General features: G+C 37.1%; 1 long non-coding RNA gene across 1 annotated transcript in view; it reads left to right on the forward strand.

The window, feature by feature from the left end:
* The first annotated feature begins 4,436 nt into the window (after positions 1–4,436).
* Positions 4,437–27,576, forward strand: part of LOC102035955 — a 29,292-nt gene continuing 6,152 nt past the window's right edge. Inside the window, exon 1 of the long non-coding RNA XR_265269.1 lies at positions 4,437–4,693. This is a non-coding gene — a long non-coding RNA (uncharacterized LOC102035955). The remainder of the gene's footprint in view (positions 4,694–27,576) is intronic.

Consider the following 27,576-nt stretch of genomic DNA (forward strand, 5'->3'; position numbering starts at 1 on the left):
CCCTATGCTATGGAATATTTGGCCAAATACACATATTTATATCACTGTGTGGCTTAGGACAGTGAAGTTACAAACTCATTGAAGGTTGTGGGAAGAAGGCTGAGTGGTGTTCCCCAGGGATGGGAGTTTAGAGAGTCAGAAAGTGAGATAGAGGTTTCTGGAAAACTTTGGGTTTTGAGAAGCATCAGACTTACAAGGAAGACACAGAACTTGGACTAATGCCTCTCAGTGAATGTCCTGTCTTACCTCCTGCAGTCTTTGTTACCTTGGAGACAGTACTTTTCATCTTTTAATAGAATTTTTAAGGCAGATAAGTTAAATAATTGGTAATCTTATTCATTACTAGAAGCATTTCAAGTATTATCTTTGTTACAGTATTATTTGGAACTTCAAGACCTTGAACCTGTGTGTTCCAGATGGGAACAGGATTTCTAATTCTAAGGTCAAAAATACCAGTAAATTTCCTTAAGATTTTCCATGTTAAAGGTTTTGGGCTTGAGATTCCAACAATTACAAAAAGACAATTTCCTTCCAAATTGCACTCCTTTTGAAGTGCGTGTCAATACTTCTGGATTTGTCTATTAAAAAAACCTCAGCTAACTATTTCTGATTGGATCTGTTCCAGTTTCACTGTCAAAAAATACCCATATTCCATAACTGGTGTCTTGTATTCTATAAAAACCCACCTGCCTTCCAAGCAACAAAACCTCTTAAGAATTGTTTAGCTATAGATTTTGTTTTAATACCTCATCTATCTCATGCTGTCCATTTGAAAATCATGCTGTTGGTTTTTTACCCCTATGGTTTTACAGTTAACCTCTAGTGATTGGATCTTTTTCATAATCATTCTTATGTCTAGAATTGCAAGGAGTTTCCTCCCTTTCTGTGTCAAGGAGTGATTTATACCTGTGCTTTCCAGGGAGCAGTGTTAAGGCTATACCTTCCTTTTCCTGCTGCTCCAGAAACCAGGAAATTTCTACTTGTTTCTAGTCCAACATTTTTCAGGGATAGATACTGTTAAAAACAAGTATGATGGTGCAGTTCACAAATTACAGGATAGTTTTAGGGATAGTCATATCATAAAAGGGAAGGATTTAATCTGTACTCAGTTTTCACTGATGCTGGTTAGAATGTTCTTTAGAGCAGAGGAGGAAAAACACTTTTGAAAATGATGGTGTGATTACAAGAATGAAAAGCTGATCTGAAGACTTGTGGCAGTGTCCTGGTTTCAACTAGGGTAGAGTTAATTTCCTTTCAGTAGCTGTTCCAATACATGTTTAGGATTTGGAATGAGAATGGTGTTGATAACACTGATGTTTTGGGTTTTTGCTAAGCCGTGTGTATCCTGAGTTAAGGACATTTTTCCTTGGCTCATGCTCTGTCAGTGAGGAGGTACACAGAAGCAGCTGGGAGGGAGCAGAGCTGGGAGAGGTGACCCAAACTGAGCAGTGGGATGTTCCACACCACGTCATGGGCAGCACCAGCTGGGGGAGTTACCTGGAGGGGAGGCCAGCCTGGGTCTGGGAAGGGGGCCTGGCATTGCTCAGTGGCTGGTGAGCAATTGCACTGTGCATCACTGGTTTTTCCCATTTCATTACCAATGTTATTATCATTTACCATTATTACTGTTTTTTGCTTTATTGTCAATTATGCCACTAATCTTATCTCAACCTACAAGTTTTACTTTGATTTTTCTTCCCAATCCACTGAGGCTGGGGGGAGAGAGGGAGGCTGAGTGAGTGGCTGCGTGGTGCTTAATTTCCAACTGGGCTTAAACCAAAGCAGGGAGATAGACCAGGAACTAAGTTTATCTTGTTCAAAGCATTTACTAGATTTTAGGATTATGGTGACTGTGTAAATTCTGATTTATGAATATGGTAAACTGTGTACAAATTGAGGTGTGTATATTTGCATTGCTGCATCTTATATGAATGAGTGTTAGTATTTATGGAGATGTGTACAGATTGTGGAGAAAACGAATAATTCAGCTGTCATCCTGTATGAGATGTGAACTTTGGCCATTGAAGGAATGAGACAAAAATGATTAAGTTGTCTATATGTTACATGGTTTTGAGTGTAAGATGGAGTCTCTACACTGGAAAAACACTTGCATCTCTAGCTGAGAAAGCTTTACATTTGTCATGTTATTTGCAAGGAGTGTTAAATAAATGGCTTGAACAATTTGGATTAAATTAACAGGAAAAAGTCAAAATCCCCAAGGAAGTATTTTTCATTATAATCAACACAACCAAGATTTCAGGAAAAAGTATGTACAACTGGCTGCATCTTCAATTTATAAAAGAATAAAATATCCTGTGAAATGTACTGTTAAATATCTATTATGAGACAGCACATTATGTAAATGCTACTTATTTTTTATCCTCAAAATAGAAGAGAAGCAAATATAAAATGCTTCTTTGTCTGGTTCAGGCATAATGTCACTGAGAAGATGGAGAGCCCAAGGAAAGCTCAGCTCAGCTCAAATTTTATGCACCTATGTGATGTCCTATGTTAATAATAATGATGTGTAGTTAAATAATTTTGCAGTGTTGTAAAGTGTGCTGGGAGAATCCTTATTATTAATGGTCATGTCTGCACAAAAATGGTTTTAAGGAAGCCATTAAGGATGATAAATGACATTGGAAACATAGAAAGAGGATAATGGCTCCTTTCTCAGTGAGCAGTTGCATCTCTATAAGAACCTAGCTTGTCTTCACTGTGCAGTATGAGAGTATTGCTCAAGCATTTGTGTGTTTGGGAAAAAAAATTGTCATTTTGCAGAAATGACACTTGTGGAAGAATGTGCCCTGTTTTACCATTACAGTGTTTTAAACCAAAGGAATTTTCAGTTTCAGTGTGATCCAGAAGGCAGACACTTTCAGTGTTTGTGGAGACTCAACAAATGTAATTTTTATGTCAGAAGATCCTTCAGGTTAAGGGAATGTTTATTTGTTGTAAATGTCCATAGAAAACTGAATATGTAAACTGGTCAAGAAACTTTAGTCTATGGCAAAAGAGAGGAGTTTCTCCACTCTAGGTGAAGTTTCAGTGGTTTTATCTGGGCATCATTACTGCACAGGGAGGAAAAATCGACCTCTTTGAAATGTCTCTAGTTTTCACTCTCTCCTTTCTTTCTGCATTTATTTGTATTTCTGCAAACCTTTTAAATAATATTTTCCTTTTTTTGAGACCATCAGTTGAGTCCTGGAGATGCTTCTACAGTCAGAGACATCCATCAGGGAGATGTTTCCCCCTCTGATTTTACTGTTAAATGTGAGGCAGCAAATGATGAGGTAGCCATTGGTTTATGTGAGGACAATGCTGCTGAAGGCAGCAGATGGAGGCAAAGTGCAATAAAAATCCTCTTGCACTTTAGTCTCCATTCCAGGGGCATCCCTGACTATTTGCTGCAGGCAACTTCTGAATGCCTCATGGAATAAAGCTGCAGCTTGTCCCAGTGGCCAGAGACAAATGGAAGACTGGAATAGAAGAATTTTTCTTGGCTAAGCTAAAAGGACACCCTCTGAATTGGCCTGAGGTGCCTGCTACCTACACATACCTCTCAGAGTACATACAGAGAATTTGCTGAAAGCAAGAGATGGCTGGTGGAGTAAAAAGTTCATGTCATGGGTGCCTTGTTCCTGTGACTTGACTGTGGAAGGACAAGCTGGATGCTCCACATGTGGAAAGATTTTAGGAGAACTGGCTGTTATTGGGAACATTGCTGGAGCACACAGTCCTAAACAAGCGAGGAAAGTATAGGCTAATCTATGCAATATTTGTATATATGACAAAACATATATATTTGAAAATGCCTTATAAATGTCTTCATTGACTTTAGATTTTGCCCAGATATTACAGGTGAAAGAAAAGAGCATTGGAGCAATTAAAATATACTTTTTTTCCCATTATTATTTTGGTCAGAACATCCAAAGAGCAAAGGAAACAGAGGTTTCTCAGACTAGCCAGAGGAAGAAGGGTTGTCATCATTCTCCTTTTGCCAAATAGCTCACAGGGTAAGGAATGCTTTGAAGATGCTGTCTCCTGCAAATGTGATGTAACCAGCAAGCTGAAGTAGGCTGACCATTTTACAAACATTTCCAAGAAGCTGTCAGGCTTCCTGAAGTGTAGGAGTGGTGTGATACCTCCTACCAGATAATTCTAAGGGAGTACCATCCTGCACTGACCTCTTTAAACCCTCCTGCTCGATCTTCTCCCTCTCTTGGGAACCCCCAGGATGCATAGTCTTGGGTTAGGAAGGCAGGGGAAGAGGGGAAAATACCCAAGTCTGAACACAGAAAGAATCTCTAAAATGTTCACAAGACAGCAGCCAGGTGTCCTTGCAGTCAGGCTGGATGGGGTTCAGCTGGGGAGGGGTGTTTCCCATCTTCTTTCAGGACTTCCAGCTGCAGCAGTGCTGTACAGTGTGAGAAGTTCAGCTGTGAGGAGGAGAGGCTTCCCCTGTGTGCTGGGTGAGGTCTGTTGCTTTCCAGTGTTGCTTTTGTTTAATTCCCCTGGGATTCCTGTGGGGTGGTAGAAAGGTGGCTGTTTCTCTTTGTGCCACTGAACTGAATTAAGCAGCTGTCCTTACGACCTGCTCCAGCAGGACAGCACAAAAAGGGGCTGAAGTCTGGTCTAAACCTGGATTTTGCTATTCATTTCTGAGGTTCAGGTTTTGTCCTCTTACATCTGTGTAAATTATTTGGGCCTTTTCAGTGTTTGGGTATGACACAGAGGGGAAGTTAGCTAGACATTACACTTTATTTCCTTTCTCACTCCATCTTTTGGCATTTTAAAAGTGATTGACTGGAAGGAGTATAAAGAGGATGCATTAATATTTAACTATGCTGCAACAAATAATTGATGTTTTTAAAGTTTTCTTTCATTCAGACTGGTCTGGAGCTCTCTACCCTAGTTTATTTTTGATTATAGAAATTCATTTCACTTAAATCATTCTATTATCAGCAGGATCTTCCCACATTTGGTTAGACTAAATAGCTGTAGAAACCACAGTGTTTTTCCCAATTGCTTTGAATCAAAGTTGCGTTAACAAAAAAAACCAAAAAACTTCTGCTGAGGTTGGCCAGGATCTTATTAATGCAGAAAAGTCATATTAAAGGGTCTTTAATGTGTATCTGTGATGCTTTGCTAATCACAGCTTTATCTTAGTTTTGAGAAAAGTCTACTGAAAATCTCTAGTTTTTCTACTTGAAATGTTGCTCATGCTCATGACTTGAAAGCTTCTACTGTTCTTTTCTTTTGCCACTCTCTTGATCAGCAGCATCCATTAGTTCCTTTGGTGCTTTACAAACTCTTATCTTTTGGCAGGTAAAGCTTACTGGTCAGAAATGAGAAAAATGTGTCGTATTTTTTCAAACAGCTGCATTTATGTTGTTGATACATCTGCTTTTACTGAATGGCTTCATACTGCTATGTAAGACATGTAACATTCATTTTATGAATCCTTCATGGGTCTTGTCTGATCTTGTAATTGTATATGCCATCAAACATTGAGGGGGTCTTGAGGAGAAGGGGGAAGTTGCTGGGTTGTAAAGTTGGGGTGGTCTTCAGGTTTTTTGATGCTGTAATATTGTTTTGTGAATTACTCCAACAGTAGAAAAGGTTGATTTCAGAAAGGTTGAAATCAACGAGTTGATTTTGAGGTTGCTTTCTGTACAGCTCTGCAAGACAGAATTGGTAAAATGCCTTAGAGCCAGTGAGAGAAGGACCTCTGAGTGGCACTAAAAAGAGTTTTAAATCTGTGCATAACACTACAGTCCTGTACATGATGCCAATATGGGAAAAGGTGATAAAAGCATTCTGTAGATTTACAAGGCTATTTTTCAACACTGGGTCACGTTCTGAATCCCTCTGCTCCTGCCTGTGGTTGCAATTGAGTATTGTGATGGATTTACAGAACTGCATCTTATCTCTCAAGAACAACAACCAGATGTTGTAAGTCAGAGAATCCCCATGGTTGTGTTTATTTATTTATTAGTGTATTGTCTTCTGAAGGTTTTTTGGGTTTTTTTTGTTCTTGGTAAATAAGAGTATTGTCTGTGGTCTGATCTTCACAAATCTCCCCTGTTCTATTTGTGTATCTGGTTAGTTCCTGTATGGGAATGTATTAATACATTAGTTGCTCTGTAAGTTCCTAACTTGCATGCCATGTGTTTATCTTGTTGGTGGTCCTAAGTTTGGAAATGCAGAAAATTTTTTACTGCTTCATGGCAGATGAAGAACATATCTTGTATCTGTTGAAATTACTCCTCCTCCTCCTTTTGCACAGTTGTTCCTGCTTTAATTGGCTGAAGTACTGAATTAACACACTCTAACAATTTTTAAAATTTATTCCAGGAGAGATGTAAACGACATTTAATCTCTTTGAGACTGCATCTGTAGTGTATTAATACATTGAATTCAGGATCCTGTCAGTCAAAAAATTATTTATACAGTACTTTAAGTTGTCTTATCTTTATGATTTCTGCTTCAGCATAAATAACCCTTGACACAGTGCTGAATGTCTGAGATTGGTGCTCAGAGAGAGTGCCATATTAAATTTAAAGTACCTAAAATAACTTGCTTTAAAATATATATTATATTATATATTGCTAAGTGCAGTCCTCTTATCTCTGGTTATTACTTTTAATGTAGGCTTCACGTTGGGAAAATGAATAAGAATCATCCTGCACTATACTTTATGCTGAAATGTCATGTTCTGCAGGCACTGGCTGTCTTAGGCTACCAGTGCAATGTAGCCCATCACCCTGGGGTTAAACTCTGCCCACTTGCAAAACAGTCCTATATCATGCTGTAAAATGTATTACTGCAAAAAAAAAATTCATGAAGTGCAGTTTTCTCTGAGGTAATCTTAACATTTTGTGATCAATTTAGATGTGGGAAGCAGAAATCCCTGTATTCACGGAAATTAACTGGGATATGGGAATGTTTCTTGTGCCTCCCATCATGGGAAGGATGTGTTGTGGTTTTATTGGGAACTGACTGAAACAGCAGCTTTTCACAAGTGAGCTGGATCTGAGTCTAAATGGACAGCTGTTAGGAGAACACACATGGCACCAGCAGGACACAGCTCCTCAGTTTGCTCTTTTGTTATAAAGATCAAAATAGCCAATCCTTAGTATTAATGTGAATATTCCTGTATCTTCTTTACTTGTTTGCACAAAGTTCTTGTTAGTTTCAGAACCTCTATCCATATTGCTGCACACTAGAACTATGAATCCATCTGTTTCTTGTACCCACTTTCCCATATGAAGCATCTGGAACCATATTTGGATTTGTTACATGGCAATTTCAGGGAAGGAGAAGAAGTCAGCCTTGGATAAAATGGAACCATAACTGGGAAAGTGGAACTGAAAAATTCTAGCCAAAACATTTTTTTGGGAAAAACAAAAAGAATCCTAGTTGTAGGGGGAAAAGAAGTCCTAGTGATGAGATATATATTACGCTGTGGAATATTTTCTCCTGGTTAAATCCTGTCATTGAGGTTTTCCTTTATTTAAATAATAGCTCTAAAAATGTGTTTGGAAGAAATCTTGTGTGACTGAGGATATGTTGACCTGAGTTCCAACCTTGCTCTGCAACTTTATATTTAGAAAAATCACCAATTAAAATAAATAACAATAACAGTTGAATTCTCACCTAATTTGTAGATTTTTAGGCATTCCAGATTGGACTGATTGGTCCAGTTGTTCAGTGTTTCTTGCCATCATTCTCACAGTAAATATGTAGTTATTTATACATATAAGAACTTTGCAAACCTAATTCCTGAGAGTTCACCAACTGTACATGTTCAATGGTTAAAAGTGCCTTATTTATGCCACAGTTAATTAGCTGTGTTAATTTTCAGGATATTAGCCCCAGTCCTTGAGCTAGGAACACTCCTTTAATATCTCCTTTAATGTTCTTGGGAAAGATGAGCATAACTCCTGGTGCACACTATTAATAACACACTTATGTAGTCTCTAGAGAGGACTTTTGTTTTGACTCTCAGACATGGCTTTTCTGAAGAACTCTGCACCTCACACGTATTAATTATCTAGATGTTGAAGTGAGAAAATGTTCCTGCATTTTAACAAGAACCCTTTTTCCATTAAAAAAAATAGATGTTGCCTGGTTAGACATCAGTAGTATGATCTTTCTGAAGATTTGGTTCAGGAAAACAAAAGAAAAAATAGCAGCTGTCATGGCAATAAGATTGACTTTTATAGTAAGGAAAAAACAGTTTCTGTGTCCACATTCTGTGGGCTGTGTTTTTCTTTTTCCTCTCTCAGTTATGACTCGCATGCTACATGCTGTAAACAGTCCAACTTCACTAACAAAACACATTTTGGAATTGATCTAGGAGTTTCTTCTTCAATGTCATGTACAATAGGAGCAGGAGAATGAAGCACACTAATCTCCAGATGAATTTGGCATCTCTTCCTCAAAAATCCTTTTATTTTCCTTTGGACCCCCTTAAAAGTCAAGTTTATACAATAATGAACTCCAGGAAGGAGCTGGAGCTCATTTACAATTTGAATAGTACAAAACCTTTCATAATAGGTTGACATTATTCAGTATGCAGAGAAACAGAACTGGTATAAAACTGCCTTTTTTTTTTTTTCTTTCATAAATACTTCAGTTGTTTGTTACCATGAGAAGAAGAGATTAATTTACAAATTGTTCATCTTTCCTATTCACAATTCCAGAATTTTTATTTCATTTGACTCTAGCTACTGTGTGCAATTACTGCGCAGGCTTCCAGGAAGAGAGACATAATGAAATAGAGCGTCCTTCAGTTAACAGTGGCAGGTTGAATGGAAAGTATTACCAAGAAAACATTTCCCAACCATCCTTCTGCAGGGCACAAGAGTGTGACCTAGTTATTTGAAACAACATGCTTAAGGTGAGAAATAATACTTTTCAAAATGTAGCCCACACATGAAATGCAAAGCAGCCAGCCTGTAACTCCTGGATTTACCATGCCCTAATAACTGACACACAGCATATTCTAATAAATTATTAGCAGATTATTGTCTTCTGCAGTTTGATTAAATAACTTATCCTTTCTTTAAAAAAATACATACTTTCATAAAACAAGAAGATTCCATTTGTATTTTTCAAGAAACTGTTATAATCTGCAGTACAGAAGATTTACATAATTTTCAATGACAAAAGTAATCTGTACATAATTTTCTTTCTTTAAAATTCCCTGCATCAAATAACCTAAGGTATTGAAGATCCACAACCGCCTTGAATTATTTTTTGGTTCCTTTGGATTAACTGATGTTCCAGTTTGTTTGAATGCTACCCCAAATGTGTGGAAATGGTAACATTCTGGTTTCTTTACAACCATTCTCTTAGCATCACCTGTATTCTTCAAATGCCTTTATTCTATAACAAGCAGCTTACACAAGGGGTACACCTTAGCTCTATGTCAAGATGTGTGGTCCCTGATGAACAGCTATAGGTCCATTTCACTGTTCAATCTACCTAATTACCAGTCACACTGAAAAAAATTAAAACTACTAATGATTTATCAAATTGTTTTAGCAGAATTGAGGCAATGCAACAGCTTAAGTCCAAAGGTTTTCATTGTCCTTGAAACGGTTGTTTCTACTCTATTTCCTTTTTTTAGAAGAATATGGTATCTGCAAAGATGACAGTTCAGGAAGATTCAGGAAGCAGTGAAACCTCACTTACTGAGAAGTCTCTGCTTTTCCATTAAAAAATGGCATACTGTCTTCAGAAAAAAAACCTGCTTGGATGTATTCACATCAGAGGATATGAGTAATGAAAAGCCAAGGACAAATGTGGTTGCTTCCCTGTGTGAAGAGAATGAGTCTAACACACTTACTGATGTTTTCTTTGTCTTTATCTCTTGAGAGCTGAATATTATTGTTCTTAAATCTGTGTTCCTCTCCTTGGTTATTGCAACAGTAATTGTTCAGCAACTGAACTGGGGATTGCTTATGTTGTGCATGGCTTTTGGGGTTTTACTTTGCTTTTGGAGATCCTTCCTGGGTTTGATGCTAGTTTAAGGGAAATGCATGCAACAAATAATTTGTTAGAGATGGATCTGAAAACCAAAATCTCTTATATAATCCTAAGTGCTAGAGCTGATATTTGGCTTCTACTGTTTAAGACCACATCTGGTCAAATGTATTGGGAAAAATTCTTGTAAAGCTAGCTTTTATGATTTGTTCAGATTTATGTTCTGAACAAATAAATGGCTTCATTTTTGTCAGTTCCAGGCCTGTAGCAGTAACATTTTCTTGAAAAAGGACTTGCTTAGTGTCCACTAATGAGGAGCAACAGGGGAAGAAATAAGCAAGAAACTTGTTGGGATTGGGGAGCAGAAACAAGTCATGGCACAAGAAGCTGAAGTCACAGGGCATCACAAGCCTGATTGGATGAGCTCTAGGAAAGAGAAGAAAATGGAGACTTTACTGATAATTCAGTATTTATGGTACAGTAATAAAATGGAGCACAGGACCAAGTGCCAGCAGTATAGCTTGTAACTAAACCTGTTGTTTTGCCTGCTTATGGTTTTAGAGTAGTCCAAATTGTAATTGAGTAGCTCAGGTAAAATAGAATATAGTCTTATATCTTCTTTAGACATTAATCTAACTGAGTGCATTCTCTTCAGCTTATCTTGGGCACTTTACACCTTTTTTTCTTACATTGATATTTTTCAGTAGATTGATTTATTAATTTGTGTTCCACTTATCTGCAGGTCCAATGACTTACCATGTCACAAGGAAAATACACAAGTAGAATCTGGCTTTAGCAATCTACCAAAGTAATGTGCTTCTAAAAGTTTTCACTGTTCATTTCTAATTCTGTGTCACTGACTGGAATCCAATAGCAGCACGTGTGGTGTTCTGAGGTTTTCATTTTACTAAGTTGATTGCATTTATGGATCTGTAAATTCCACTAGTTGACTGAATAATTTTCTTTTACCCATCTTTCCCATAGATGTTCACAAATCTTCTAGTAGAACAGGGATACGTCAGGCACTTCATCCTTCACAGACAGTTTAGAAAATTCTCATGTATGATCGTTGTTCTAAATTTACAGAATTTGGGGGCACTGGCTTGTCTTCACTATGGTATAGTTGCAAAAATGAGTTGCAAACAAAAAATTTATTTCTGTTTTTGAAAGCATGATAAAACAGTATGCATGGTTACAACAGCAATACCTAAAGGCTCCACTTTTTACTCTAGCTAGAATTGGTACATCCTCTGTTAAAGCTCTGGCTCCTGGCAAGGTGGATTTTGTGAAAAGTGTCATTAGCAGCTCAAGTCAGACATTAAAAACCCTTCACTTTCTTCTAAGCTTTTCCTCAAACTTTTACAAAGCCAACTATTGCAATAATACACACAGTTATCTCCCAGTTCAGCCAGAACTCTCGTTGTTCTCCACCTAGGAACAAGCAGGGAGGACAAGTTAGGCTTCATTTTGCTTTTTGTACAAAACATTTATTGCATGGTGCTCCAGTACTCTGAAGGGCAGCCTTGGCAATAATTCCCTCTGTTTCATCTTTTCTGAACTCGAGAAATATGTTATACTTCCTTGTATGCCCTTCTGCAAAGACTTTTGTTGGTTAATACCAGCTGAGGAACAAGTGGGTCTTCGCTCTTTGTAGTGGATTTCACGTCATTCACCATTTTCCATTGAATGTTTGTGTTTTCCCCGTATCTTTGAACACACAATTTCAGCTGAATATGCTTTACATAATTTATTAGCCTGATTCTTTGTTTAGCTGCCCTGTGGAAAAGGGTCAGCAAACACAATTGTAATGGCTCCTGAGGAATTTCTTTGACGATTGAATAGCTCCAGAGTGGCACAAACCATTCTTTCATCCCCTGAGTCCTCCTACTCTGTGTGTTTCCAGTGTACAAGGAACACAGTTCCATTACTTCTGGGATTCAGCTATTCTCTTTTCTGTATTCTGTAGCAAACTTCTGCTTTTAATTAAACATTTGCAGCCTACACATAAAGAAGGATTAATTGACTGTCCTTCCCTCTCCATTTGCACTTCCTAATGGATGTATATTCAGCTTAACAAGCTGACACTATATTTTTTCAATTGAATTCTATGACAGAGACCAGCAGGCAAAGTGTGGTTGTACCATAGAGTGGTAAAATTCAATTTCTGAGGAGATGAAGAAAACCAAAACATGCAAGAAATATAGGCATGAATGGATTCATTAATGAATCTGATCAAATACTGAATATTTCTCAGAGTTATAACAAGGTATAGCTGCATTCAATACATATATTAATAGCTTGTCTTAGTTGGTCTGGGGACATCAAGATTTCACTGTAGGCAGTTTAGTGTGCAGTTGTGTTTTAAAATGTAAGTTATATGGTAAAATGTATGAGGGTGAAGTGTCATATGGAAAATATTAAAGGCCTTTATAGAAACATATGATGCTGTATCATTTAGAATAATTCTTTGAGCTAGTTATCTTGTGGAAAAAATTACTCATGCAAGTAAAAGAAATTAAAATGGAAAGGCTAGAATTGTTTCCTTAGACAAGAGGGGAAAAGCTGCCATAAAACTGTAAAAAAAGGTTTCAGAGAGAGTAGTGCAACGAGGGCACATTCATGACAATTCAAGAACGCAAATTCAAAACTGATGAAAAGAAATAGCAACAGAATATGTGGTTAGACTGGAAACTCCACCATAATAAGTCAAGGAAAGCAGGAATTGAGTGAGAATCAAAAAAGGAATGGAATGTTTTATATAGATGAAAAATTAATTTTCTGAACTGATTTTAGTAACTGTAAAAGTTCTGTTTGTTCTGTTCCATGTTCCAGAGATTATTTGCAATTTTGTATGAAAGAGTAAATGGATGGAAAGATCCTGAGAGCATGAACCTTGACCGGGACACGGCACAGCCATCTGTATGCCCAGTTATTGTTTTTTCTTTTTGCACGTCAACCTTCTGGATGTGTTCTTTACTAAACTGAGGTCCAGATTGAAAGGGTGCCTAGATGGCACTTTTTTCCCTATTAGTTCCTAATTTAAATGTTTTGATACTTTGCTGGGCGATGGGAAGTGTAAGTTTGAATCTCCCCAGTCTAATGAGTGGATTTAAGAAAGGTTTCTCTATTTTTTTGGTAATTTCTCTAACTTCTCTTTTATAATAGGCAGAAAACATCCCTCTTCTATAGAAAATATTTTAAATCTGTTAAATCTATTTTCAGAAGGAGTGGACTTCAGGTTTTGGGAATGAAGGACTCTTCTTTTGTTTCAAATATCTGAGACAAAGAAAGAAACAAGAGACAATGCATGAGAGACAAAGAAAGACATCGGAGTGTAAACAGTTCCTAAGTTTAGATTCTGTCTTGGGGCTGAGACAGAGGACCAGATGCTGCGGATACCACCTGTGGGTGTCCAGAGCTGTTATCTGTTACCTGCCCATCTCCTGGGCATACACTTATCCCATATAGACTTGGGATTTTGGACCAACCTGCTCTAAGAGGTGGTGGTGACTTGGGATACAGATCTACTGGATTTCAGGTCCAATCCTCCATTTCAAAGTCACCTACTAAGTCTATACTGCAATAAAACTGAATGTAGCATTATTTTCTTCATGCACTATGACACTAAACCTGCACACAAAACCAAAGTCATAAATCAATTGTTTCCTCTTAATCAAAATAAGGTGAAGTCCTTGGTATGGGGTCCCATCCAACTTGCAACATACTTACTGACAGTCTTTCATTTATTTCAGAGACTGTTGTACACCTAAGGATACAGTAGTAAGGGAAAAATTACACTAACATTTTTCAAATTAAAAATAAATAAAAATCCATAGTTCAACTTTTTTTAATTTCATGGTAACAAAAGTGATTATAGAGTTGAATGATCTCAGTAGATGCTTGCTGGTTACGCTTTGTGCAGCGCAAATGAGACAGCAATGAAAAGAATAGAATCTCAATTCACTGTAACTTATTGACTTTTACAAGAACATTTATTATTTTAAAAAAGCTAGCTTTAAACTATGAAGATTATAGCTCCTAGATATAAAATGCCTTCAATCAAACACTTTAGTTCAGAACAGTGATGTCTTTTATGTAATCACCTTTCTCCCTGAGCTAATTGTTTTCTCATGTAAGGAAGATTAATTCCTTAATGGCTGGGAATTTGTACTTCAAGCACGACTAAAAATACTGGACTTTTTTTTTTCTGGAGAGAAAAAAAGGAACCAAACATCAAATTAATCAAAAAGCAATGTGAATAAAATAAAAGCTCCATTTGGGAGTTTGCACATTTTTGCAGCCTCAGGGCTGCAGTATACGTTTCTGTCAACACTGTTAATGTGAAAAATAGAATTGACATAATGTATTTGGTACTGTAATGTAGCACACAGTTGTGTATGATCACTTAAGATATAAAATGGAAAGTTTAAGATATTTTATTTGGACCGTCCTGGTGTGTATGATACACCATTTTTTCATATAGATTTGGGTGTCTATCTATCACCCAAAGTTACCATCATGTTGTGAGCCTCTGTCTGGGAAGAAGCACATTGCAGGTTCATCAAGAGCAGGGTGGGCATATAACCAACATTTGCAGTCAGATTTCAGGGATTCTAAATGTTCATCAGCTCAGCAGAAAACCAAGTAGGGAAAAAAAAGCCCATGCCAGAATTTTAGTCTTTGGTACAGAATTTTCATAAAGTAATGCTATCTTTAGGATGAGCTTATTTTCCAGTTAATCTCGGATTTCTGTTTCAAATTTAAATGTTAGTGAAGAAAGTGGTATGTTCACAGATGAGAAAAGAGAAAAAGTTGAGCAATTTTTCTTTTTTAAATTTTATTTTTATTTAATCATCTGACTAATAACTCTCATTTTTTTTTTCATATCCCCTAAATAAAAATATTTTTCACTTTTTCCCCCTGTATTCCTGTAGGTGTTTCTTCATCTGGAGGTTTTCTTTACTTGTTATGTTTGGTTGTTGGGTTTTTGGAGGGTTGGCTTTTTATTTTTCTTGTTTTCTTTTAACTCGCACTTTATATCACTATATAGAATGTGGTATAAAACTTGGCACATAAAATAATACAGAGAAAAAAATCTCTTTTCAGAAGAATTATTTAGCAAAATATTCTTATTGTTTTTATATTTTTAAGCAACCAGTTGCAACTGGCACCTAAACAACAAGACTTGGATCTTGCAAAACTCTAGGTGTAAATTCTGCATCTTAATTGGTGCTCATCTCTCACTCTTCTCATTTATTTTTAATCCTACTTCATACTGTGGATTATGAGGTGTACTTTACCACTTCAATGACATGATTCCCAGTCTTTCCTTCTTCAAATATTCTCTCAACACCAAAAGAATTGGTGGTGAGCTGTATCATCTTTATCATTCAAAGTGTATTCCTTTGTCTGCCATTTATTCTGTTTTGCATCTCTTTCTCCACTCCTTCATTAATCTTTATAAAAGCTGGCTCTACCCCAAATAGATTTACTGTGCCACAAAAAAAAAAAAAAAAAGAAGAAACACCCTTTTTTTTCCAACTGGGGCTGTGTTTCTCTCCCATAAGAGCAAAAATAAGAATATCACATTTCTGAAGTCTTGTATTTTTAGGGGAGTTTTTGAAAAGTACAGAACTTTTTCTTTCAGAGTCTCTTTTTCCTAAAATTTATCCCCTGCCATTACTGAAGTACTCCAGAGATATTAAGAATACATGTATGTAGTCATACTTTTTGACAATTACACTGACATTTTTGAGTACCCATGTAATTCTTAGCTGGCAAAAAGAGGCATATGTGCTACTCCATTTTTTTCATGGTATCACATCTATACACCTCCTTAGAATTATCTACATACTGCTATTTTTGGTCCAGTTCTGTTCCACTAATTGCAATCATTACTTGGCCAGCTGTAGAGGGATTAGGGAGCCGGTTAAGAATGTTTGTCAGCTATGTTTTATTTTTGGCTATAGGAAGCACATGTGTCATTCAGCATTGTCAATACATTACTCATATTATTTAAAAATGGCAGGCTCATTATATTTACAATAGATTGTAAATGCTGGAAATATGTTTTTAATACACAACAGTAATATATTACATTAGAAATTCATATTTCTTTCCAATGCATCCTTGAGGAGCTGAATGGACACTCTATACATCAGGATTCATCTCCATCCACATTCCAGTGTCCCAGGCAGGCACATGTCCCTGATTTGGCTGTTTCCTATGATACTGAAGCTGAGTGAGGCGCACATATATCCAGCTGGATGTCACACTGGCATGAGCACAGGTGTGTGCCTACAGGCATGTATCACTTTTTACTTGGATGAATGTTGTGCATTCTACTTAAAAACATTCTTTGTGTATTTTTCTCCATGCAGACAGTCTGGTTTTTCATCCTTCCATAGTTTTCTTTGCTTAAAGCATATAAAAATCACTCCCTGTTCCATAAGGAAGAAGCTGGAAAGGCATAATAGTTCTCTTTATCCTAAGTCTTTCAAGAGTTTCATCAGGAGAAGGGTGGTCCATTTGTAGTAAAAAAATATGCAAATGTTGCCTTTTTTCCATTTTGCAGTCTATTTCAGTGCAAGGCATGGATTTTTATGCATTTTTTCTTTGGTTTGAAATTACTGAGAGAACGTTTCTAGCAAAAGCTTTGGGCTTATAAGTTGTTTCCAAATAATTTATTTAAATTGTCTTTCACTACTCATTATTTATGAATTGTTGTTAATTCATGCCCACATGGATAAAGCTTTCAAAAGCAATGGGAGGGAAATCAATGGCATTTCTCAAGGGTGTGTAACCATTTTTGGGCTGAACTTTCCCACATATGGGTAATTATGATTTTGATAACTTTGCAGAATCTGTGTGTATCTAGTGCGTTCTGGTTGACTTCATGGAGTTATAAGACTTTAATTTTTTAAAAATCTCTTTTGAATGTGTTTCTGATGCGGCTGACCAGGGCTTAACCACATTCCCTTCAGACCAGGGATACCTTGTAGAAGTCAGTTGTTAAGATGGAAATAACTTGTGACAATAGGCTAAGAATGCCAAGGCTTTTTTGCTTCCTATCTGCAGGCAGGAGTTTTGAAGTAGTGGAAAATTAATAAAGGCAGAACAAAGAAGCCAGATGTTGTAAGAGGGACTAGCGGAGATTCAAAAAATACTCGCAGCACAATGAGAGAAGATTTAGGTATGCTTACAGGGTGGAAGGTGGCTTTGTTGACCAAGGTCAAAGACAGTGAGCTAAAGCGGGCTGAACTCTCTCATTCTGAGAACTAATTCTAAATATTTGGGGTGGTTTCACATCATTGGTGAACTTTCTCAAACATATTGAAACATAGTGAGTTAAGACAAATGGTGTTTTAATCTTGTGTGGAGCCAGTTTGGATATCTGACTGTCTATGTGTGCAGTGTCCTCCAAAAAAGTAAGTGGAACAGAGGAGAATAATTCAGATTCTCCCTCAGGCATAGAGTTATAGAAAAGTGTTAGCTTAAATTATGAAGTTGCCTCAAGGACCTTCCTCAGGTGAGATCTCAGGAGAGAATCTATGCCCCAGAAATATTTATCACTTCATAAGTACCAGAGTTTGGTGAGCTGTGTGCAACATGGTGATCAGCCTAACATCACAGAGGTTGTAGCATTGTCAGTTCTACATCACCTTCTATCCAAAAACATTTAAACACAGCAAGGGACCAACACAGTATGACTAAGATCTTCCACCTCTAGCCCAAGTTGACAACAAGTTTAGAACTGTGCAAAAGACTGTTTTTAAACTGTTGTCTGCTTGAGCCAGACAATTTAAACCGTTTCATCACTGAATAGAGTAAAAATTTTAGATAATTCTTTAGGGAAGACAATGCAGTTTTGGAACTGTAAGCCAGTAACATCTATTATAGGTGCCATGGATCTTGCAAGGCATTTTACTCTGACACATTAAACTATCACTGTCAAAGTAATCCATGTCTATTGGCTAAACCTTTTCATGAGGTGAAAAGCATTTGCTTGTATAATTAACTTGTGCCTGAGTAATTTGTTTTTCTAGAAATTACCAAAATAAGATAGCTTTGGGAACTTCTGAGATTAACCCAGTAAAGGTTTGTGAATGAATAGCAGCTGAGAGAATGCTTAATGAAGATAAAAAGACCGATGCAATGGCATGACTTTACCGTATTTTAGGTATAATCTCTGGTGTATTTAGCAAGTAAATAAATCTGGACTAAATCATTCCCTGATAAAGCAGTGGTATCTGTGGGACTCTGTGTATTTATACAGATTGTAACATGAAAAGAATTTTTGCCAGCTGATGTTAATGTATTGAATTGTGGGAATTAATTGTTGTCGAACTCTGTGAATGCTGTACTTTTTACATGTGTTTTAAGTAAATGAATTGTTTTCTCATGCACCTTGCAGAAGATGAAAATGCTTCTTTCAGGCATTTATTTTGGCATTGATATGAAAAGGAAGAGTTTTCAAACAACTATTCATCTTTTTATGTAATTTGCTCTATTTACTGTGTGATACATTTCTTTAGTATCAGGATATTGTTTATTATAATCTGAATTGTTTAATACTCTAACCACTTAAAAAAACCTGTCTCTTTAAAGAAACTTGGAAAAATAACTCAGTTTGAGTTTGACAATAATAATTTGAAATCTCCTTTTTCCTACAAAAGTAATTTCTTGATGTAGAGAAGAACTTCTAGCTTAACTGCTCCTGTCCTATCACCTTTTTCTTTCCTACAAAGTAGTGCATTTCCATTTTTTATGACCAACAAGTTCTGAACACAAGGGTGAATGCACAGTAGAAACAGGTGAATCCATTTAAACAGCTGGAAAAGACAGATTTCTTAGAAAAACATCATTTCTTTCCTCCCTTTTAAGCAAGTCTTGAGGAGTCTGGGTGTTTTTAAAACATTAAGGGACATTGCATCCTTAAGAAGAACTTTAAACCCATATTGTTTGTCTATTTTATTGTAATTTGCTAGTAATATCAGCTTTCCAGAGACCAAGCTCTCACTTTTTGGTCTCATGTCCCTTCCAGGCCCCTGGTAACATACTGCCTACTATACTTCGCATCATGGGGTCAGATGCAGAACGTTTCCACAACATGCCATAAAGTTGTGAATTGTTGAAAGTACAACTGCTAATAATCTCTTATGAATGGGGTTAGGAGAAACCCCAAGGTTAGCATTTTTTGCTTTTCCAAAATTGTTACAAGCAAGAGGGCTGCAATTCAAAGAGCATTCAGTAGACTAGGAATGTAACCTTGAGATGTTTCAATGCAAAACTTATTGCTTATTCAGAAAAAAATGTTCTTTTAAAAATACAGTTGTTCTCTTGTTTTCTTTCTCTAGGGAGCTAGACAACAAACCAAGAATAAAGAACTGAGTCTGTGATACACAAGGGTTTTGTGTTTAGAAATTACTGTGGTGCCAGGGAGAGGGTCCTAGAGTCCTTCTCTGCAGCATTCAGCAACCACCACCTCTTCCAGCTTCCTCTGGAAAGTTGAGCTGTGAGAGGCACAGAAATCATTTAGGCTCCAGCTCCTTTCAAATACTCATCTTCTGACTGTAGAGTTCCTCTTGTAGCAAAGTTGAAAAAAATAATCTGTGAAACTTGCAAGTGAAGGATAGGGACACCATATTCTTAAAGCAATAAAAACAGAAGTGTGAAACATTTACACAGCGAACATAAACAGTAGCAATTGTATTAACAAGAATAAAATATGTAAGGAATTGTAAAGTTTTGCTTTATGACATGGGATAAAGGCAGCAACAGCACTGTGTGAGCTCAGGATTTACCAGTGTAGCAGTCTGAGATGTATCTCAAATTGTTGTCTGGCTTGTTGGTTGGGAATAACACTCTGCTTCTGACTCTGCAGCTGTAAGAACAGATGGCTTGTACATGGTATGGAGTCTGATCTCCAATGCAGTATGAATTTCCTCTCAGGCCATTTCATCTAGGTCTTTGGGTCCCCCAGCCATGCACAAGGAAGTTAACCTTGTCTCTGGGTGTCATGTCACTCATAACCATGGCTCTGAGTGACAAGGGAGGCTTGTTCTGGATGGAAAGGGCTGTGTACGCTGAGCTCCAGCCAATCTCCTAAGCCATTCAATCACTAATATCATTAATGAAAGACATCTGGAAATTACTGCTAATTTTGGGAAGCTAATAGGAGATAGAGCTGCTCACATGTGACTTTATAAGATGAACAATGTTAGAAGACTTCTTTTCTGTTAACCCCATGTTGTCTGCAGTTAATTGCATGACAATTTATAAGCTTGTGGACAACTATCCAAGCAATGGAAAATCACATCTACCATTCCTGTCAGGCTAATGACAGATATACCAGTTTGTGCTTTTTAAAGAATCCACCACTAAGGTGTGTGTTGTGTTAACAATATTATTTTAGTGTATGTTTATTAACCAGTAATACAAGACATAAGCTGACAGCAGAACTGTTAATATGTTTTACTGAGGATAACAGAATCTCCTATATAGGAGAAATTTATGCCAATGGTTTCATAATTTTTTTGTTTATACTTAAATTGCTGTATGTGGAATACAGAAAATTTCTTTCTTTCTGTTCCATGAAAAATAATTAATATTATAAGAAAATCTGCTGCTTGGAGCTTGTAATAACTACATTTATTGTCCTGTCTCTACTTGATAATTCTTGTAACAATGAAATTACGATGGAATCATGTTTTTCACTCTTTTCCTACTAGCCAAGAATTTGGGAAAAATGTTTCCTAAAAATACCAGCCCACTTTTAAAAATAGTTTTATGCGAAATGTTGATCTCTTGTTTTGGGGTCTGTAGCTGATAAGTTCTTTATTGAACTGATGGCTTCAACTGATCCTTGCTAGAAATTTCTGGAAAGAAACTGATTTATGTCAGTGCCCTCAACTAGTATAAAAATGGTATGAATTCAGATACACGCTCCGTATTTTTTGTTTATTTTCACCTTTAAATCATGTTTGAATATGTGATAAAAGAAAGGAAATGAGAGGAGAAGAGGGAAACAAACCATCACTTCTCTAATTCTCTGGGCTCATGAGTCTTAGGTAAAAGTGAAAAGGAAAGATATTCATAACAGAGAATCTGATTAAAAGGTCTGGTTTAGATTGCAGTGTAAGCAGGAAATGATGAATCTTGGCAGAGTCTCAACTGTGAAACAAAGCAGTGAAGAAAGCTGATGCTGATGCTTTGGATAGACAGGAGAAAAAGAGGACTCAGAAAATAGGAAATTGCAGACATATTTCATTTTGGCAGAACCAGAGAAATTGGTTATTATTACCACCATTGTATGAACAGTTACTTATTATCTGTCCTGAAGAAAAACAGGGGCAGGTTAATTCTCTAACCGATAGTCTGAAAATAAAACCAGTGACTTGGGGATTGAGTGCTAGCATAAAATATAGCCAGGCTGCTTTATCTCTTTCTGGAGAAACATAATTTTGAGAGGAAAATCACAGACTTGTAATTAGCAGTAGGAAGCTCAGCATGGGCATTGGGGTCACAGTAGACGAGACGAGTTCAGCAGTTGATATGCCTAATCCTAGTCAATCCTCATCCTTAACGTCAAAGGGACACTCAGTGAAATATATGCTTTTAACTTTATTAGTGATTAATTAATTTCTTTTGTTCTCTCTGCTTTTAAGAAAAAAAAAAAGAGGCAGTATGCTGATTATTCTTCAAATTATTATATAGTATTCCAGTAGAGTAAGGAAATTCTAGACTTTCTCAAAAGAGAGAAAAACCAGTGACTCCCCATATCTTCAAGCCAGTTCCACTGCTTGCTGAAACCAAAGGAAGAACTGCAAACAGTGGGAAATGACAGAGTTGTAATACTGTTAAGAGTATTTCTGTTCTTATGTTATCACACAGGAAGATTTGAACAGTTTGTATTCAAAATTACCTGATGAAAAGTGTTGGGAACCTGGTTTTAAAACAGCAAACTCCTTGCCCAATGATCTGATGCAAAATGAGGTACACTTTGAAAAGCACCTGAAAATATAATTGTAAAATATTTATTCCTCATCTTGATGTTTCCTACTGATAAGGGCTCTCTTTGTTTCTGTATGTGATCTTTTCTGAAGTTCTTTTAATATTTACTGAATGAATGTGGCTTAGTAATATTGGTCATTTACATCCTTTGGGTAACAATTTTAGTGCAGTTTGACATACTTGAACTGAAACTGCCTTACTTTATATGGGAGAGAGTATTTTCAGCAAAATACTTTATGTCCAGGAGCTATGATTTCCTTCCTGCTTGCCAGAGATGACATTTGTTGACATCTTCACTTTGTGGAAACCGGAATCTTTCATCTTTCTGTGAAATATGAGGATGAATGGTTCTACTGCATTGTGCAGCAGTGCTGGATTGGGATAAATCTCTGAAATGTATGGAACTCCTGTTTTCATTTTCTTGATGAACTGTGTTTTTAACTTTATATTAGCAGTGTATGAAATAGTTCCTGCAGTCTTGGAAAATGCAGGTATAATAAGCAAGGTTTCAAAGAAATTATAAATGTGACAGAAAGCAGCATTGTTGCTGACTGCCACATAGGAATTTTCTTAGTAATCCATAAACATTGTGTGTGTGTGCACTGGAAAAGAAGCTTAAAATATATGCTGGAAATTTTAAAGCAGAGGAATTGGGATTTTTGATGCATGGGGGATGAAGGTTGAATGAATGTTGGTTGAGTCCCATGTTCATCAATAGTGTCTCAAATATTAAATACTAATCTGTTACCCTAGGTGCAAGGTGCCCTGTAGATCTGCAGAACAGACCTGAGCTGTGCTTCCTGGAGCATCTTCAGTTGTGTCAGCACCACAAATGGCCAAAATATTTTCAGCAACAGAGTTTTCAATTTATCATTTCTCCTTGTTTATACTTGATGGAGAATTTCCTGTTGAAAATTGAAAAAAATTTCTGCTTATGTTTTGGCCTTTTCTTCCATCTCTGTGCTGGCCAGTGGGACTCCCCTAAAGGGAAAAGTTACCTCTGTCTAGTCCAAAGAGCTCTTTGAGGCTGACCCACCACCTTTTTTATCTCTCTCAGTCCCCACCCAATGTTCATACACATCAGGGATGTTTCTTGTAGGTGGAAAATAAGTCTGGTAAGATTTAATGAGGTCTTAAACTTTTTCTTCTTCTGAAATGTTTCTGCCTGTTTCTGAACAGATAATATACGGAAAAAACATTTGCTAGAACTTGGGGAGTTTAGAATCCTTGGGAAGTTTTCTGCTCTCATTGGTTGAAGTCTTTGGATTGGTGCAATCATAACAGGAGTTTTAGAGGGCCTACCCTTGAACATGGTGAAACCTGGGAGCAATTGATCACTGTATTCCCACTATTATCTCAATGGTGTTTCCTTGAGCTCTGTTACAACAGTATCTGACTGGCTCTTTAAAAAAAAAGGGTCTTAAATTCAAATGAAACCATGCCAGCTCTTTATGAGTCTCTCTGAGGATTTATGGCCTTATGTAGAACCCTTAAACTATGTCTTTGAGAAGCAGCTGCATTTGCCACACTTAGAAATCATTGCTAATAATTTCCTAGTTATGCCAGGCTAAAATAAAACACCTCTGGTGCTCCCTCTGAAACTTTCCACTCCGGATAAGGCCAATGAGTATTTTTGGAAATATTTCTTAGAAAGGTTGGTATAATTAGGCTTGCTTTCATTTTCCCTGTCTATTTATATGGCAAAAGACACTTTTTCACATTGATCTGAAAGGGCAATATTCCATCTGGCCTCAGACTCAGCATTCACCCCTTTCCTCAGTCTGGGCTTGGGAAACTGTCTCATAATGTATGTGAAAATTTAACCTAATTGATCTCTGTGCTTATAAATAGCTACTTTTAAAGTACTGGTTTGTAGTGCATGTACTTGTATAGGCAGTTGCCTGCTTAAGAAAGAGATTCATTACCAACCCTCCTTTTGCAAACTCCTGCTGTTGGTGATAGTGTTATATATTATTATTTTAAGTGGCTGATAGCAGATCTTTATTTCCTCAAAAATTGGGTGAAAAAATAGAGAAATTGACGATCAGACATTGTTTACTCTTAGTGCTCTTGGTCTTCTGCATGCCTGGCACCATTCTGTGCTTTGTACATTTTTGCTCAGCATTTGTAATTTGCACTGTTCTATCAAATTCCATCATTTTCTTTCACGAAACTTTTTGATAGGAGAGACAAATTATTGGAATAGTGAGCAATATAGTGTTACAAAAATGTTGCTGAAATGGTGGATCAGAGCTGGATAGAAGTCAGTGCATTTCTCATGTAGCTTTGATTACTCTGGCCAATCAATTGTTTTCTCCACACCCAGACAAAGAAAAGGAGAGCTAATGAGAAAAGTTGAAGCAGAACAGTAGAGGAAATAATAATGAAGTAGTAAAGGACTCTGAACCAAACTTAAAAGTTGCCTAAACTCAAGGTTCTAGGCAAAAGGATATCTTGAAATGGTATTTTGGGTAGTAAATGAGAAATACTTCCCATATTTCAGTTTTCCTGGAAAAAATTTATGGAAAGAGGCAGCTAACCATATTTTGGATCCAAGTAACTGCTTTTCCACATATGTTTAATCCCAGCAATTTGGAATAATTGCACTTGGTAGGAGATGCAAAGGAAATTCAGACTTTTGATTTGATGCCTTCATATGAGTAGAAGTTTCTAATGTTGCACAGGTCTGAGTAGTTTGGACAAGGGGTCTAATTTGTGACATCTGAGATTGAATCCCATATTTTTGGCAGACGTTGGAAAATTCTCCAACTAAAAACCTAGGTATAGTTGATTTGCCCCAGGCAATGCAGAGACACATCAGACTCTAATTTTTCTGTCCCTTTCTGCAACTGTAAGAATTTCTCACTGTTATTTTCTGCCCCTTGTTATCTGCACCATTTCCTCCTCTCCTCCCTTTCCCTAGCTTCTCGTTCTTGCAGTGCTCAGGCTCACCAGAAAGCCCTGCAATGTGAGCAAGAGGTGTGAGACTGACCAGCTCAGCAGCAGTGGAGAGTAGAAACAGCTGGCAAGACTTGATAGATCTGTTGCCTTCTCTTTGCAGAATGAAGCATTACTATAATGAATAGTGCAAGCATTTGGGCTTGTTTTACTGAAATCTCGCTGCCTCTGCTCAGCAGTGGCTTCTTAAATAGCTGAATTCCACTTCTATTATTCCAGGTCTGTCTTTACTTATATGGCAACATTTCCTTCTTACACATTAGTATTACCTAGTTTATGCTGAGAGAGAATTAATAATACCATGACTTACCTGTATTCTTTGAAGTGGCATAACTAAAAAAAAAAAAAAAAAAAAATTAAACAACCAATGACTGATTTTTAGGGTTAGCATTTAGGGTTGAAGTCATGCTCAAGATCTGTAAATCTTACTGAGCTAAGTCTCTTGGACTTATTTACCTTTGTAGTTGTGGCTTTGTTCTCTTCTTTGGTGAGCTATTTTCCACATTGTGCACTTCCTAGTCTTGGCACATGCATCCATTTGGAGAAGATACTCTCTGTTATGATTACAGCAGCTGCTCTGCAGATACCTGTTTGTCCTGGCCAAAGCAAAATCACCAGTCATGAGTGAGCAGCTTCAGTTCTGGTTGTTTTATGGACAACATGAAGATCTTTCACATTCATTGGTCATACAAATGATTGATAGACCTCATTATTTTAAAAGAACTATTGTACTGTAATGTTTCCAGATGTTTTCCAATAGAAGCTGTGTTATTACTATAGGGAAGTATCAATCAGTAAATAACCCATGTCACTCCTTGCCCTTCTATGCAATCACAGTGTTCTGATCTTGTGGTTTGGCTTCATTTACAAAGGACTCATCAATTCAAATGGATTATTGTTCTGTGTGTTGCACTGCAGAGGGACAGCCTGAGTGCAGGATATGATCAACCTACTATGAACTAAGTGCAATCAACTGTGATCAATACTCAAGTGTAAAGCCAACAAGCAAAGCTGAAATGCTGCAAAAATATTATTTTAAATGAACTGGTAGAGGAATTTGGCCATCTGTTATTCAACCTCTGCTCCACTGTTGTGCTAGAAAACACTCTGCTCTTCATTTCATAAAATAACTGTGATGCCTGCAACTAGAAAATGTGAATTTGTTTGCAGCAGTCTGTCTATTTTACAAACACTGCCTTCAAAACTATGACAGTAATTGTAATGTAAGAGCCAGACATTTTCTAATGTCAGTCAGGAAAAGGCATAGATGCTTTGACTCTCACTGTGAGAACTAGAGGCTTGGGGGGGTTTTAATCTCTGTTGCCCTCCCAAATTAATACAGACTTCAAGGTTCCAATTAACTGAAATAAAATCAAGAACTGAAGTTTTGTTCAAGAGCATGTGAAAATCAAACCTGCAAACACTGTAATATCAAACCTTAATGAGTCCAAATTTATTGAAAACAAGGATTAGGAACCTTTGCAATTTTGATGCTGAACTCTGTGACATTTATTAATAGTGGTTTTTAACCCTCAGTCTTTAGAGCTGTTTTTTTTAGAAACACAAGTCAAGATATGTTGAAGGAAGGCTCTGTCTCTGGCATAAATGAAAAGTGATATTTGCATTTTCTAGTTATCTTGAGGTTCAGATCTGAAGAAGAAGAAAAGAAATTAAATGGGCTATGGTGAAAAAATCAGGTTCATTTTAGCAGTCACACCATTCAGAAGGACCTGCCCCAGGAATTTGCAGCACTTGGAATGTTCTGCTCATAGAAATTGCTTGCAGGAGGGGGATCTGCAAGGCTTCACAAAAGGTTACTTATGGAGCTGTTTCCAGGTTTCCTCTGTTCTGATGGTTCTGTGCCAGTTCCAATAGTTCCCACTCTCCACAAGCAGCAATGAGGCCTGAGTAACCATTGCTGGTAATTTCTGTATTTTCTGTCATGGGCTTTGCAGTCTTCATTCACCACCTGACTGTGTTGGTGATTTGCTCAGACTTCAGTTACTCTCCCTTAGAAGGAGAGAGGATAGAGGGTAAAACAAGGGTGTCCATTCAGTAGCTCTTGAGTCATCATGTAAGAAGCAAATATTGATTTGCCATGAGGCAAAGTGCCTTGACAGAAACTTTGGATGTGTTCTGCATCTGGATTGTGGGTTGCACTGCTTTAGCACCAATGCATCGCTAATGGAGAAGGACCTCCCCCCAAAAAATAGTATTTGATAACTAATAATACCTGCTGTAAAAGAGATTTTTTGAATATATAGTTTTCTATGTTGCTACTGAGGTCTCTAACCTAAGGAATCTATTGCTGCAATTGCTGAATTAGTGCTGGTACCAGTTGCAGGTTCCTGCACATGCTAAGTCCTTAGGACTGATGTTCCCTTGATTCAGTCAGTGACAAAATGACTCTTCTGTCTTGTCTGTCCTTGCACTTGCCTATCAAATCAGCATTTTTTACACAATGTTTTCACAGAGGTATGTGAAATTTTGTTGCACATGCTGGGATGGTGAGTTTATGTGGGAGTACGTGATTATTTGGACTATATAAAATATTAATGTGTGAAATTTGAGATCTTCATTGCTTTTTACTATTTACCTGGAAGGTGCTCAACT

Source organism: Geospiza fortis, unplaced genomic scaffold (assembly GCF_000277835.1).
Source record: "Geospiza fortis unplaced genomic scaffold, GeoFor_1.0 scaffold11, whole genome shotgun sequence".
NCBI classification, from domain to species: domain Eukaryota; kingdom Metazoa; phylum Chordata; class Aves; order Passeriformes; family Thraupidae; genus Geospiza; species Geospiza fortis.